The 14,480-nt window shown below is 34.5% G+C and overlaps 1 protein-coding gene across 1 annotated transcript in view; it reads right to left on the bottom strand.

Moving 5' to 3' along the window:
• Positions 1-14,480, bottom strand: part of LOC120633287 — a 138,264-nt gene that overhangs the window by 12,702 nt on the left and 111,082 nt on the right. The window lies entirely within an intron of this gene.

Below are 14,480 nucleotides of genomic sequence, written 5' to 3'. Positions count from 1 at the left end.
CAAGCGAGAAAGCAATGCTTTTGACTTGCTAGCAAAAAACCTCTTGAAACGTTAAAATAATAATTAATCCTTGTTCTATGTCGGCGGCCGTCCCGATTTCGCTTTGTGCGGTGCTTCCACCGTCAGTCTTTGTGAGATGGCTCCTTAGCGCAATATTAAATAGTTTTTGCCTCACTGCACTTTTTACCCTTGCACTCAAATGCGTTTTCTTTTACCCTTTCTCTTCCGCTAAGTTAACTTCGGTGGAAGTGGGGACAGCGTAATGGTTAGGAGTTGGGTTTCACTTTCGCGGGGCCTAGTTCCGATCCCAGCCCCCAACTGTAACTTTTCTTACTTATGTGCGTTTTAAGCAATTAAAATATCACTTGCTTCAACGGTGAAGAAAAACTATGTGCGGAAACCTGCATGCCTGAGAGTTCTCCGTCTCCAAGGCGTGAGGATTTCACCAATCCGCACTGCGTCAACGTAGTGAATTAGTGTCTAAGCCCTTCTCACTGCGGGAGGAGACCTGTGCCATATAAGCCGGCAAACCCATAGGACGAAGGCAAAATAGAAAAAAATAACTAACTTAGCAAATCAAATATCCTTATAGACCGTTAGTTATCTTGTAATGTACGTGTAATTATGCAAGCAGTTTCGTATAGGAGCAATTAGTAGGATGTTTAGTTTTGCTTCCTTTTCTCTCATTTTTACTTACATTTATACTCAAACGCTTTAAGGAACAAGTAAAACTTGTGGGAAAAAAATGATTGACTTTTAAGTTCTGCTACTAGTTAGAATCTAACGTAAGTCACAAATGTCAAGAAATAACAAGGCAATATGGTTTAAGAATGCTCCAAAGCTATACAATCGTAAAAGTCAATATTGTAACCATACGTAATCCTAATACAATTGATTTTAAATATCTATGGGAGTTTTACCTTTTGCAGCACCTACGCAGTACCTACCCACAGAATTTGCATAACGCTATCCAACGGTTCAGCAAAGCGTAGAGCTTTGGAAAATTATAAATTTGGCTGCGCAATAATCTCTTGATAATACTGTGCTTGGTTTTCGTGGAAAGTTGTGTAAACCTTTAAAATAGCCAGTTTGAATCGGGTTAAATTGTGATACAACAGCTCTTGGAATCGAATTTACCTACACCAATATATATGTGATCTTCACATTTTTGATTTGTTTCTAAGCAGTTTTAATGAAACGAAATTTTGTTTTGTAACAATGTATGTTAGGAGCAAAATGGCCATTAAAAAAAGCCAACACATAGATATTAGGAAAACTTCAAACAGACAATATGAGTTAGGTAAACGCTAACATCACCTTTAAGAAATATAACAGCCCTTAAAATAATTAAATACTCTGGGAAAAAAAATGTGATTAAAAAAAAAAACGATTTCAATGTCATAAAACTACCATTTAATGGTTGAAAGGAAACACTTAACTTTGAATTGATTAATATTCTTTGCAATTTTCAGCTTTAAAGAGATGTGTCCACAAACTCTAAAAACCCTTATTATATCTAATGATAATGAAAATTTCGATATATTCTATATAGGTACCGGCTCCCGATATACAGGTATATTTATTTTTAGATAGGTATGCCTCATTTCCTCGATCCCAATTGGCGATTTACAATTCCAACTTTTACTATGGTAATGCGTAAAGTAACTTTCAATAGTTTTAGTTTCAACTTGCTTAGTGAGAGGAACCCTCCGAGGGTTTAGGTTAGCACCTATTCTGTAATAAAGCAGATTAGTGGAGATTCGCCCGTGGACGCAAGTTCTGTGGTCACTTTAATCCAGGGCTTTAGGTCCCGGACTTTATTAATATCTGGAATATACATATCGAATTTGGTTGGGCGGTATTATATTAACTTTCCAAGCTTAGGACGATTTTATGGGAGTACGAATAAGATTATATAATGGGGTTAGTAAGAAAGGCCAAGTGCAATACAGACTCGCGTACAGAGGCTCTGCAGTTGCCTAAGAAAATAATAAATTAATAATACTGTACAAAATCAGATGCTCTGCTAGTTTGGCATATTGAAAATCTTGTGTTATGATAATCTGAGAATCTGATGTTATGCTCTGGAGCAAATTATTCGACTGCTCAAGAAATAAAGTTCGTTTATTTTGACCACAGCTTAAAAACTACATGTTATTTCGATATTTTCAGTATTTGTCTGTTTCCACAAACGACGAACAAGGGAATGCCTAAATAAATAGCGCCTACTCAAAAGTTGGTGAAGCATTGTATATACACATCACCTTAGTCATTAGGCATTCTATTAAGCGATGCCAAGGTTTACTGAAAACGAGCATTAGAGTTAATAGAGTAGATCAATAGCCTATAAAAGTCCACTGCTGGACTGAATGCCTCTCGAAATGGAAAGATTTGCCCATAATCACCACGTTGGGCAGACGGGTTGGTCATCTGTATTCTGACCTGCCTGATAAATGGGAGCAATTAAAACCCCTTTTAAATGGTTCCAAATTGACAAAAATATGGAGTAGCATAACGTAAAAGATTGCATTTGAAAATGCGTATACAACGATTTCAAAATAAAATTATAACATGAAAAGAAATTTCATGTTAAACCGACATGAGCCTAATCAAGTTAAAATCGGTGTTACCAGAATTAAAAATACACCATTACTTTTATAATTTAACCAGATTAATCGATTTTAACATAAAATATTCGATAAAGTTACGTAAATAGTTTTCTACCTAATGTAAAATTTAGATGATACTCGATTTCTCAAGCAATTTGAAGATATCCGGTGTAGATAGGTAAATCTGAGTGATTAAATTAATGTTAACGCAGTTGTCACCTGCTATTCCGATATATGTAATTATGACATCAGATACAATCCGACCTAAAATTGTATGGATCATAAGGTCACTCTGTGGATATGCGGCTTCATGTAATAGGTGTTTACCGAGTCGAGTCTCGAGGAGGAAATTGATGACTTTAAACCTAATCTAACCTAACTCCGAGCTGGTTCTAAAGTTTTTGACGGATACATTTTATTACTTTACTATTATTGCCTCGGTCCGAGAGTCGAGCCCAGAACCTGGTGGTTAAGTTTTCAACATGCTTACCACTAGACAGTAGCAATTTTTTGTGTTATAATGGATAGGTATGTCAAAGAAAGAATGCACATGCTGATGTTCGACACGTAGATGAACCTTTCAATTGTTTTACCCTAAGCGTTATAAAGCCGAAGTCGACCAACGATACATTACCCATTGAATATCTTGAATGTGAACGAACTTGGATCCCCACCGATCGTACAATAGAAAGGATTAGAACCTTCAAACTAGATCGCTAATCACCTAAAGAACTTGTTCTCTAAATTGCGATCCTGAGTACAATGTTCATTAGCTAACATAAAACAGCAATTACGCGAACGAGAGAGAGCGCTCCGGAGCTTAGCCGTTCTTGAAGGGATGACAGAGAAAGCTACAATACTAAGCCGTTTCAGAATATAAGAGTAAACGAGAAGGAATGCTTAGCCGATCTGAGCTCTACTATAAGAGTTTCAGTTAACAAAGGGTTTGGTGTCAAGGATCTAATTTGTGTAGTGTGAATTAAAACTTTAGGGACTTAAGTTCGCTGAATATGATGTGTTGACGGGTCTGGATTTACGTATGCTTACTTAGTACACAAAAACCGCTCTTTGCAAAATATTTTAACAAAATTCGCGTGTACTCTTACATTGTATTATTATTTTAAGCATTCAAATAAATCGGAACTGAATTGAGTTCACATACTGAATACTCATATAGGATATTAAGTTATGTGCGTTTTAAGCAATTAAAATATCATTTTCTTCAACGGTGAAGAAAATCATAGTGGGGAAATCTGCATACCTGAGAGTTCTCCATAATGTTCTCAAATATGTGTGAAGTCCACCAATACGTATAAGATTTAAGTACCCTATTGGTTATTTGAATAAAAAACAAAAAATAAGCTTATACCAACAGTAATATGTATAGGTTGAGGTCTGATTTTATTTAAACATACATTAGTCTATCTTGCATAATAATTATCTTCAAAAAACAATTTGAGATAATATTCACTATTTAACATTTTATGACCCAATTCGTATATTAAAGAGCTCATTATTGGACTAGCTGTTATTCGCGAGTTTTCTCGCGCGGTTTGTAGTAGCCTAAAACAATTAATTTCATCGAAATCGGTTTCGCACTTCCGGTAAAAAATTAAGGTAGATTTCGGTGCCCTTATTACTATTGATATAGTGTAGGAATGGTTGCTACTTTAACCCTCTATCTGCAATTTAAAATCTAGTCAGAATAGGTTAGCTCCATGATTTCTTTTACCACTGGACATACATGTGGTATAAGCTATTTCGATACCTCTATGGTATCGAAATAGCTCCTAATAAGTTATAAATACATTCATAATGTATAGAGAGCCATTCAGTTTCCTTGCTTCACATAAATAAAATAGCTTCTACCTATTCTAACAATAATTTAGTAATACATTATTGAAATTTTTATTATGCTACTAATTTTAGAGATCTCATCACTTTTAAATGTATAAATGAATCAAAGATACTGATAAGTATAAGGAAACGCCATATATGTATTTATTACTCTTTCATCCAGTTTGCTTTAAAATATCATAGTAATTAGCCTGAAAATCCATATTTTACTTATAAATGTGGGTGTTTTTGTTATGAAATATTATGAAAATTAAGCTTAATTTGCTATACTCCGCGACCAGCAGGATAATCTGTATGGTGTAATTCACGTGAAGAAATTATAGATTACATAATAATAAGTAACGCCTGCTTCTATCCAATATGGTGTTTTTGTTGATTTTTATTATAAAGTAGCGACACGATCCGTCTTCACATGTTTGTAACATTGTGATAATGTGTCAGTTTGGAGTATTTAATAATACTGTAAAGTTGTTTATAAGTTGTTTATAAAGACATCACAATTCAAATATTTGAATTTCATTACTTGTTTCTCTCCTATAATTTTCCTGTTTACAACTTTATATAAACTTTCCTCTTGAATGAATCTATCTATTGTTGTAAACAAAATTAGAATCCTTTGCATAGTTTACAAGATCTAAGCGTACAAGCAGCGGGAGCTATTTTGTTTAATACTTTGTAAAGAACAAAGAATGATCGTCAAACCGATCTAGATGGAATTGGCACAGAGATCTTGTATGCTCAATATGGACACGGGGCAAAAAATCTCTCCAGTACAAAGTACGTAGTTAAACTTAGTCTATACTTATATAATAATATTATTAAGTTTGACCTAGTAGAGCCATATCTAAATATACTCTTATTATGTCCGGAATCAAATTTGCTACCTTCGCCGGGGCTCTTACGTCCCCTGTCTTTAAGTTACACAGATGTCTTGGAACTGGAAACGATACCAAAGTTCACAAATTTTTACTTTATTTGTATTATAAATGCGTTTATTTAAATGTTTGTTATTTACAGTTAAAAAGGCTGGTCAAAGAAGATATTTTTGCGCAAGCTTTGTATTAGAAGCAAAGCGTGCGGGTAACACTTTGTATGAACAATGTAAATATAAACTCATTTCTATAATAAAGTTCCGTAACTAGTCAATTATTTAATTTATTAAACGATATTGCGAACTACACGGGAATATGACATTCTGACCTGGTTTGAAGTTTCTTTTTTGTCGATGGATGGGATGATTATCCTTATCGATGACCATAAAATATATAAAAAGATAAAACTGAGCATTGTGAGCGTCATAATAGAGTAGTATAACAGACTGGTTCCTAAAAATCCAAGGTAATCTACACCTTAAATTATTAAGATTGGAAACAATGCAGGGAAATCTTTAATTTAGTTATCTGTATATCGAACAGGTTCTTTTAATTTGTATATTTTAAGTATATATTAAGTAAGTATTCCGATTTGTACAATTGGCAATAGTCGGACAGTCTTTATTTGAACGTAACAGTACAATTTTAACATTTATCTAAATGTACTTCACTTCCAGTAACGCTCTGTAGCTATGTGAAGAATGAACAATGAACTGTGAGAGACGTATGTACTTAACGCGGAGTTAGCATAAGTAGGTACTTCGCTAAGAGATTTATCCGCACTCCTTCAAAAACAAATCTTAATTAGATTATTTAAATAAGATTCTAAATAGTAATTCTATGTATTGAAAAGTAGTCCAAATTGGTCTGTTAAGTAGTCTTATATACTCTACGTGATTTTTCTTTGAGAATGACGTAAAATTTTATTCCAATAAGAATAAAACCACCTAACAACATAATAATGGAAATTTTATTTTTTATTTTGTTTCTTCTACTTTCACGCAGCATAAGCGCAATGGGTCGGCGTGATTTGTTGCGTAGAGCTATGAGCACGCTAAAATTAATAAGCTTTTTTAGCTATCTTAAAAAAATGCATAATCGTCATTCAGACATATACATTTAGACAGGCAAAGATTTAAAAAATCTTGTTAGCTTCGGAAGTTATATATACAATATAAATGCTGGTAAGATATTGTAGGCCACTGATTTCATATTAACTCACAAAATTTCCATTTTTAAGCAAAGCCGCTTATAATCGGAATTCGTTAAAAATCACACAAACTTTATATATTTTATATTCCCGTTTTGATCTTAAATCCGTGTTCAAAGTAAGATACACACACACTTAAGATGAAATTAATGAAGGCGCTTTCCATTCATTATTCGCTTCTTAAACGTTAAGAGGCTGTTAAATCTGTAGATCAATCAGAGTATTTTGATTTAATATTATTTATCTGTGTTGTGAATTTAATACTGGCTGTATTCGAAATTTACATTATAATATTAATATACTACGTAAAAAAACTTCTAGTAATTTTCCACTAGATTTAAATCAACATCACCATCATTGTCAGCCTGTTAAAATCCTAAACAATAATACTCACTGGATGGATGGATGAATGGATGAATCAATGATTGATTGAATGTTAATAAACGAACACCGTTATGAACAGAATTGGGTTAATCACAAAAGATGTATTAGTTAAAATTGATTGATCAAGAAGAGACTTAAACTCAGTGCAAACTGTGTGTGTGTGTGTGTGTGTGTGTGTTTGTGCGTAACTTGTGTGCGTTATTTATATGAATGTGTGGTCAGTATATTATTTACGTATTATTTCTTGCGATGCAATAAATTGTTCTACAATTAATTATTGCTAAGAGCGCTAAAGGTTTTATTGCGCATGTCGCCATTTATAATAACATGCAAATAGGTGCATCTTTATCCCATTGTTTTCATCATTATCAACCCATTACAGCTTAATCAAGTGATACCAAAAGCTTTCACAACTAAATTATAACCGGCGCTATTGTTTATGAATAAATATTTTAATGTTGAAAGTGTGGACAAATGTACCATTGATCAATTTTGTTTAGCATGTTCGACTTCGGATTTGATTCGGAGGTTTTTATATTACTCTAGTAGGTGCATCATACGGGCTAAGAAAATTAATTATATCCACCGTCTCAGAGAGCACGTTAAGCCGTCGGGCCCAGTTATTATCACTCATCATAATTGATAGTAAATAACAGATTGATTTAATTTTTTTTCAGATCATTTTATTTCTATAAATACGTGTTCATATAAACGTTTCGTACCGTGTGGTGACTTCAGATCAAAATTCAGTCGCACAACCTCTTTGCTTCCCGCGGGTGTCGTACGAGGCGTCTAAGCGAATATAACGAAGAGTGGGCAGCGGCCGGCGTCCTCTGTGCTACTAATACTATCTACTTCAATCATGTGCAAACCCATTGGAAGTTGCCTTTACTCCAGCAGTGGACCGTTATAGGGACCCGCAGGAACACGAATTCACATCGCACTGAGCTAGGCAGGCGGGTACAATGACTTTAAAATAAAATATCTACTACGTTATTGTAGATAAACAAATCAGTTCGTCCATTGTATTAGTTATAATTTACACGTACACGAGTTGTTACTGCAGCACGCACGCGATTAGCGTGTATTCCATGTATTTGCTAGGCTTCAGCATCCGGCACGCCACGATTACCGTCTAAGTAGATCATCGCTCACGAATGGTACGCACACGAATCCCGCTGTCGATTCTATCATATCAATATTTTTAATCTCATTAAGTACAACGAAATTGCTGTGTTTTGTTGTCGATGCTGAATGTTTATGAATGAAATAATGACTGTAGCTTTATGACAATTTTTTTGTGCGGCAGATCAGAAAACAATTGTGTCCTCCCCTGTTCCCGCGGGTGGCGACTAAAGGAGTGTAACGGAGAGCGGGCAGGAGCGTCCTGTGTTCACCAATCATCAAACCGTCTGCCCAGCGTGATTATTATAGGCAAACCCTCCCGTTGGGAGAGGCATTTAGTCCAGCAGTGGGCTATTATAGGCTATTGATGATGATTGTTTTCATTCAGGTGCCTCGTTGGTCTAGTGTTTAGCTTCTTCAACTACGGATCTCAAGGTGCTGCGTCACGTTAAAAATCACGCTACGTCCATTAGAGCGGGCGGGCGGATAAACCTATCAGGTTACACCTGGTAAATTTTACTTTTTAATTTAATTTTAATTCGGCGAAGACGAACTCGTGGGTAAGTAAATATAAATAATATTTATTGTTATTATTTATTTAAACTTTTTATTTGTACACCACTACACAGTTAGGAAAATAAAGAACGAATAGAGAGAAGCACAAAGACTGGAGTAGAATACAAAAGGCGGCCTTTTCCCTTAAAAGCGATCTCTCCCAGGCGACCTTAGGATTAGGAAAACAAGAGTGAGAACAAATAAATCTACATTCAAATAACTACATACGAATACATAAACAAAATATAACATATAAATAAAATAAAATATATATATAAAATAAATTAAAAAATAATAAACTAATATAACACAGTATATATTTTATGGAGAAGTAAACAAAGAAAGTTTTCTACTTGTATCCGTAATTGGGATTGCCTCTTTATAAGAAATTGATTTTCTACTGCAATGCACTTTAGAAATATAATTAGGTTTAAAGACATTTATTCTCAAAAGAAACAGTTTCACAAAGTGAGAAATTATAAATAACATAAAGAAGTGGTAATATATTATTAATTAGTGTGATACAAAACTAGCAGCTTAAACTAATAACAAGTTTTAGTAGTAAAATAAAATAAAAGGTCATGCCGACTCAATATTCCATTTCCACGTTAAATTCTAAAATTCCGTACCTACATATAATATGCATTGTAACATAAAGGAAACTCCTTAATCAAGTTTCCTAAGCAAACCCCAAGTCCAGTGACGTATGCGGTATGGTCGACTAATACCTAAGCCCGTCCGGTGATCCCCTTTACAGCCGGCAAACTTTCACCTGGACATCGCAGACGGACTAATGCTCAACTAAACAAAACACTGTACCTACCTATACGTGAATTATATGACACGGGTTTACAAAATCCATGTAGACCGACTATTTTCCAGACTGTGATATATTATCTCGTATTTAAAGAATGCTGGAGGGAAAGTAGTTTTTTAATAGGATCTCTTTTTATATAGAAATAAACAATATATATATATATATATAAATATTGCCATAGTATATATATATATATACTACGGCAATATTTAAACGCCACTACGTCTCAAATTATAGCGTAGAATGCGTTATTGATTACTAAAATGACTGATGAATATTTTTATGAATAATATACCTACATAAATACTTAAAATAAACAGACACCGAAAATATGCATGTTCATCACACAAACATTCGAGTTTTCCAGTTGCGGGAATCGAACCCACAGCCTTGGACTCAGAAAGCAGGGTCACTGCCCACTGTGCCAATCGGCTATAAAAAAATAAATAAATAGGAAAGCGTTTTATAAGATAAAACTACTAGAACTAAGTCTTGTTTAGATGAAATAGGTATTCCTATTATGTATTACGTGCTTTATGGAAATCTAGGTATTGTAGGTTTTGACGGCCGACTGGCGCAGTGGGCAGCGACCCTGCTTTCTGAGTCCAAGGCCGTGGGTTCGATTCCCACAACTGGAAAATGTTTGTGTGATGAGCATTAAGTGTTTTTCAGTGTCTGGGTGTTTATATGTATTTTCTAAGTATTTATGTATATATAATTCATAAAAATATTCATCAGTCATCTTAGTACCCATAACACAAGCTACGCTTACTTTGGGGCTAGGTGGCGATGTGTGTATTGTCGTAGTATATTTATTTATTTATTTATTTATTTATTTAGATGGTAAGAGTAAAACCATCGCATATAAACAGAGCAAAACTTCACATGGCATGCAAGGAACACGTCCTTAAAAGCACCGTGCATCTGACGCGTAAGTGCCTCGTATACCTGTGATTACACCGCCAACCATGCCCAAATGGAATACAGCAAAACTGCTTGGCGGTAAAAATAAGCATTGTGGAATTAAATAATAAATAAATAATAACACTACAGGGCACGGTTCTCCTCCAGCAATGAGAAGGGCTTAGTCCACCACGCTGGCCCAGTGTGTATTGGTGGATTCCACACATTTTGAAAAAAATATCGAGAACTCTCAGGCGTTAAGGATTCCACACAATGTTTTGCTTTGCCGTTAAAACAAGTGATATTAACCACTTAAACCGCAAATAACTAGGAAAAGTTAGAAATAATTTTTGCGCTTGGATTCGAACTTTACTCCCCAAAAGTATAACCGAAGTCATAATCACTAGGCTATCACCGCTTTTAAAGCTCTAGGAATCCGTCAATGTTTTCTGAGTATATTCTGTAAATGAATAGAACTTGATACAAAGTGTATATTAGTACTGGTAGAGTAACAGACACAGAATAAAATAATTAAAAATTGACAAGACAAGTGGGTTTATATTTGTAAAAAAAATGTTGTTTTATCAATTATTATTATGGAAGTTACATAGCCAGTCAATTGTCAAACTAGCATGAAGTGTGAATAATATATAATAGTAAAAGACCATTTCATCTAACTCTTTTTTGAGTAATAGTTGGGATTGTTGTAATATGAAAAATTTGGTTAAATTTCGTTAAAAAACAATATTTAATAATAGCTTTTTGCAGATTTCTTAAGAAAAAGCCCAAGGCTAAAACTAGTTGCTTAAGTAAAACGATAAACCTAATTTAAATAATTAAAACACGAGGAAGCACTATGAATTTAATAAAGAGTATAAAAAGACCTGACTAAAAAAGTTTGCTAGATTAGAATTAGAGATTTTCTGACCTTTTACCGCTAAAATCAAGGTTTTACTCGTATCTATTAGCACATTATCTAAAGCCAATATACATATTCACATCAAAATGAAGGACTTACGTATAAACAATCAAACTCGCCCTCAAATTTATAATATTAAGTAGGGCAGCATTTAAATGAACGAATATTAAATTAAAAAAAGGTTATTAAAGGTATCGTAATAACTGAATATGGCTTGCTTAAAGACTAAAAGAGCGACTGTATATGTAACGCCTACAAATCTTTAAGTCGGCCAATATTGAATACCCAATAGAACCTAAGTCCCCTCATTATTTGAGTTATAATCTAACCTAACTTTAGATACATACTAATATTAGTTAGGTTATAATGAGACTGCACTGTTTTGCCAGCCCTTCATTTATCGCTACAGATTGTATAGTCGATTGGTATAAAATTCGCCCAATCCCATGCAAATATTAAACTCAAAAAGAGTATGGCCTTATTTTGAATTTCTAAGATTTTCTTACCAAAAAAACGTAGCAGCGTGTCAACACCTATTTCGTTTGTCTACCTTTCCATACACCTGTTTGAGCTGTTTAAGTCTAAAGTGAGATAAATAGTATCCACGTGCCCAAAAAAAAATGTTATCAGATGTGATAATTTATAGCGACTCGCCACGCGATTGTTGCTAATAAAATTTATAATAAGCATAACCTGCTTCTTTATTATCTGTCTGACAACAAAAATAGATGAAAAAACAATAGGAAATACTTTGCAGCAATAACCAATGACCAAGGGGTGAAGTGAACAACTTTACGTCCAAAGGTGAGTGTGTTAGCTTAAAGGTATCCCGGAGCTTCCCAATATGAGCTTAGGGTGGCCACCGATTGAGTTTTAGTTTTTTGGGTACGAATCCCACATTTTTTTTTTATCTCACCAGGAGCTTTCCCGCGTTTATTACGGTTTTTTACGAACCCGTAAGAACCGTTTGTTTTTCTGGGATGAAAAGTAGCCTATTCTGCTCTCTGGCTTTAAAAAATTATATGCGAAAAATCAAGTTGATTATGTAGTTAGGGCGTTAAGGAAAGACAAACAAACAAACGGACTTCCACGTTACTAATATTAAGGGTAAGGATTACAAGACGGTAACTATCTTAAAAAATTTGCTTGAATTAAATGTTTCCAGAACAATGCTCAATAACTATCAGAGTCACTCAGCCGGCGATGGGGAGAGATTCGCAAGTATCTTTACGGCATAAAATCAGGATTGAGTAGAATAGAAGAACATAGCTCAACGAGTCGCAAAGCTGAAGTGGCTATTAGCGAGGCATATAACTTGAAGAACCGATGGATGTTGGGGTCTCAAGGTGCTGTAATAGCGGCTTCACAACAGTAAACACAGCGTTGGTCGACCAACGAGATGGAAAGACGTCACCAACAAGTCGCTCGGAACAAGTGGAAAGCTGCCCAGTCCAGCAGTGGACGTTAATCGGTGAGGTGATTATGATGATGAAATATTTTTAACATACCGTGTCACCTTACCATGTCAACATATATATAGGCATAAAGAAATATATTATCATAAGCCTACTAACGTCATTATTAAGCACGAGCTTCCACTCTTGTAGGTACAAAAGTTTTAGAGCATAGAACCACCAAGCTGCGCCAAAGTTGGTTAGTGGGCTTTAACACCACTATTATCACGTGTCAACCGATGACGGATTAAAGTAGATAAGAATTATAAATAAATAATAATAAATAAATATACTACGACAATACACACATCACCATCCAGCCCCAAAGTAAGCGTAGCTTGTGTTATGGGTACTAAGATAGCTGTTGAATATCTTTATGAATATAATACATATAAATACTTATAATATACAGATAAATACCCAGACACTGAAAAACAATCATGTTCATCACACAAACATTTTCCAGTTGTGGGAATCGACCCCACGGCCTTGGACTCAGAAAGCAGGGTCGCTGCCCACTGCGCCAATCGGCCGTCATGAATTAACATGAATGTCATTAGTTATTCATCATCATCATATCAATCCATTACCGGCTCATTATCATCATACCGGCACGGGTCTCGTCCCACAATGAGAAAGGGTTTAGGCCGTGGTACACCACACTGACCCAGTGCGGATTGGTGCTCTCCACACGACTTTAAGAACATCATTGTGATCTCTAAGTCATGCAGGTTAGCTCTCGATGTTTTCCTTCACCGTTGAAAAATGTGATATTTTAATTGCTTGAAACGCACATAACTTAGAAAAGGTAGAAGTGCGTGCTGGTTTTCGAACATGGCCCTCCGAAAGTAAAGTCAAATTCCAACCCACTGGGCCAACACCGCTTCTCTATTATTACTAATTTCCTGTATAATATGTAAAATGTATTCATCAATTAAATAAAAACAAGACTGGGTATTTAAAAATCAAAGAGTTACCTATTTAAAAAAAAAAAACATCTTGTCATCAGAAGTTTAAAGCTAATTATATTCAACAGATTAAAAACCTGATTACTAAAAGTACACATCGCTATATTTATTTAACGACCAATTCAGACGAATATTTTATTTAAATAAGATAGATTAAAGGCCTATATCCGTTATAGTGGAATAAAACGAAACTCTTGTAAAATCAAATATCAAGTCGTTAAAATAAAGCACGGCGAATCTGTTAAGTGACTTTGAATTTATTTGGAAATGTCATAATAAATTTAATTATAGATTCCACTGTCATAATATACTGCTGGTAGGAGCTGGCTGGTACAACGGACAATCAAAAATTAACAAACCTCAAAAGTAAAAAAGCAGGCATAATTAAATGGTATAGAATCAAATAAAGTAACAGTTTTTTGGAGCTTTATTTATGTTTTCCTACTAAAACTTTTTGCATTAGTACGCATAAGGTAAAGGTTTTTGCTTCCTTAGTAATATAATAACTTGCTTACTACGGGTAGATAAAGGCTAAGTATATAACCAATGATCACAAATAAACTTCAATGTATAAGATAAGATACCGAGACATTTAAAATATCAAGCGCGGAAAACGATTCATCTCGTAACAAAAGCAACTCGATCATATTATCTGATGGCATGACAACGGAGACTTGTCTATTTCACCCTACCTAGATAACTGTACCAATTGTTGAGACGTGACACGGATCATCGGTGTCACGGATTGTTATATTAATTATAAAATTTTCATACATTTACAAACAGTTTTTACAATGGTGTGACTAA

The sequence above is a fragment of the Pararge aegeria genome, chromosome 2, assembly GCF_905163445.1.
Source record: "Pararge aegeria chromosome 2, ilParAegt1.1, whole genome shotgun sequence".
NCBI classification, from domain to species: Eukaryota; Metazoa; Arthropoda; class Insecta; order Lepidoptera; family Nymphalidae; genus Pararge; species Pararge aegeria.
Note: the sequence above shows the minus strand (reverse complement) of the source record. Positions and strands in the feature narration are given on the sequence as shown.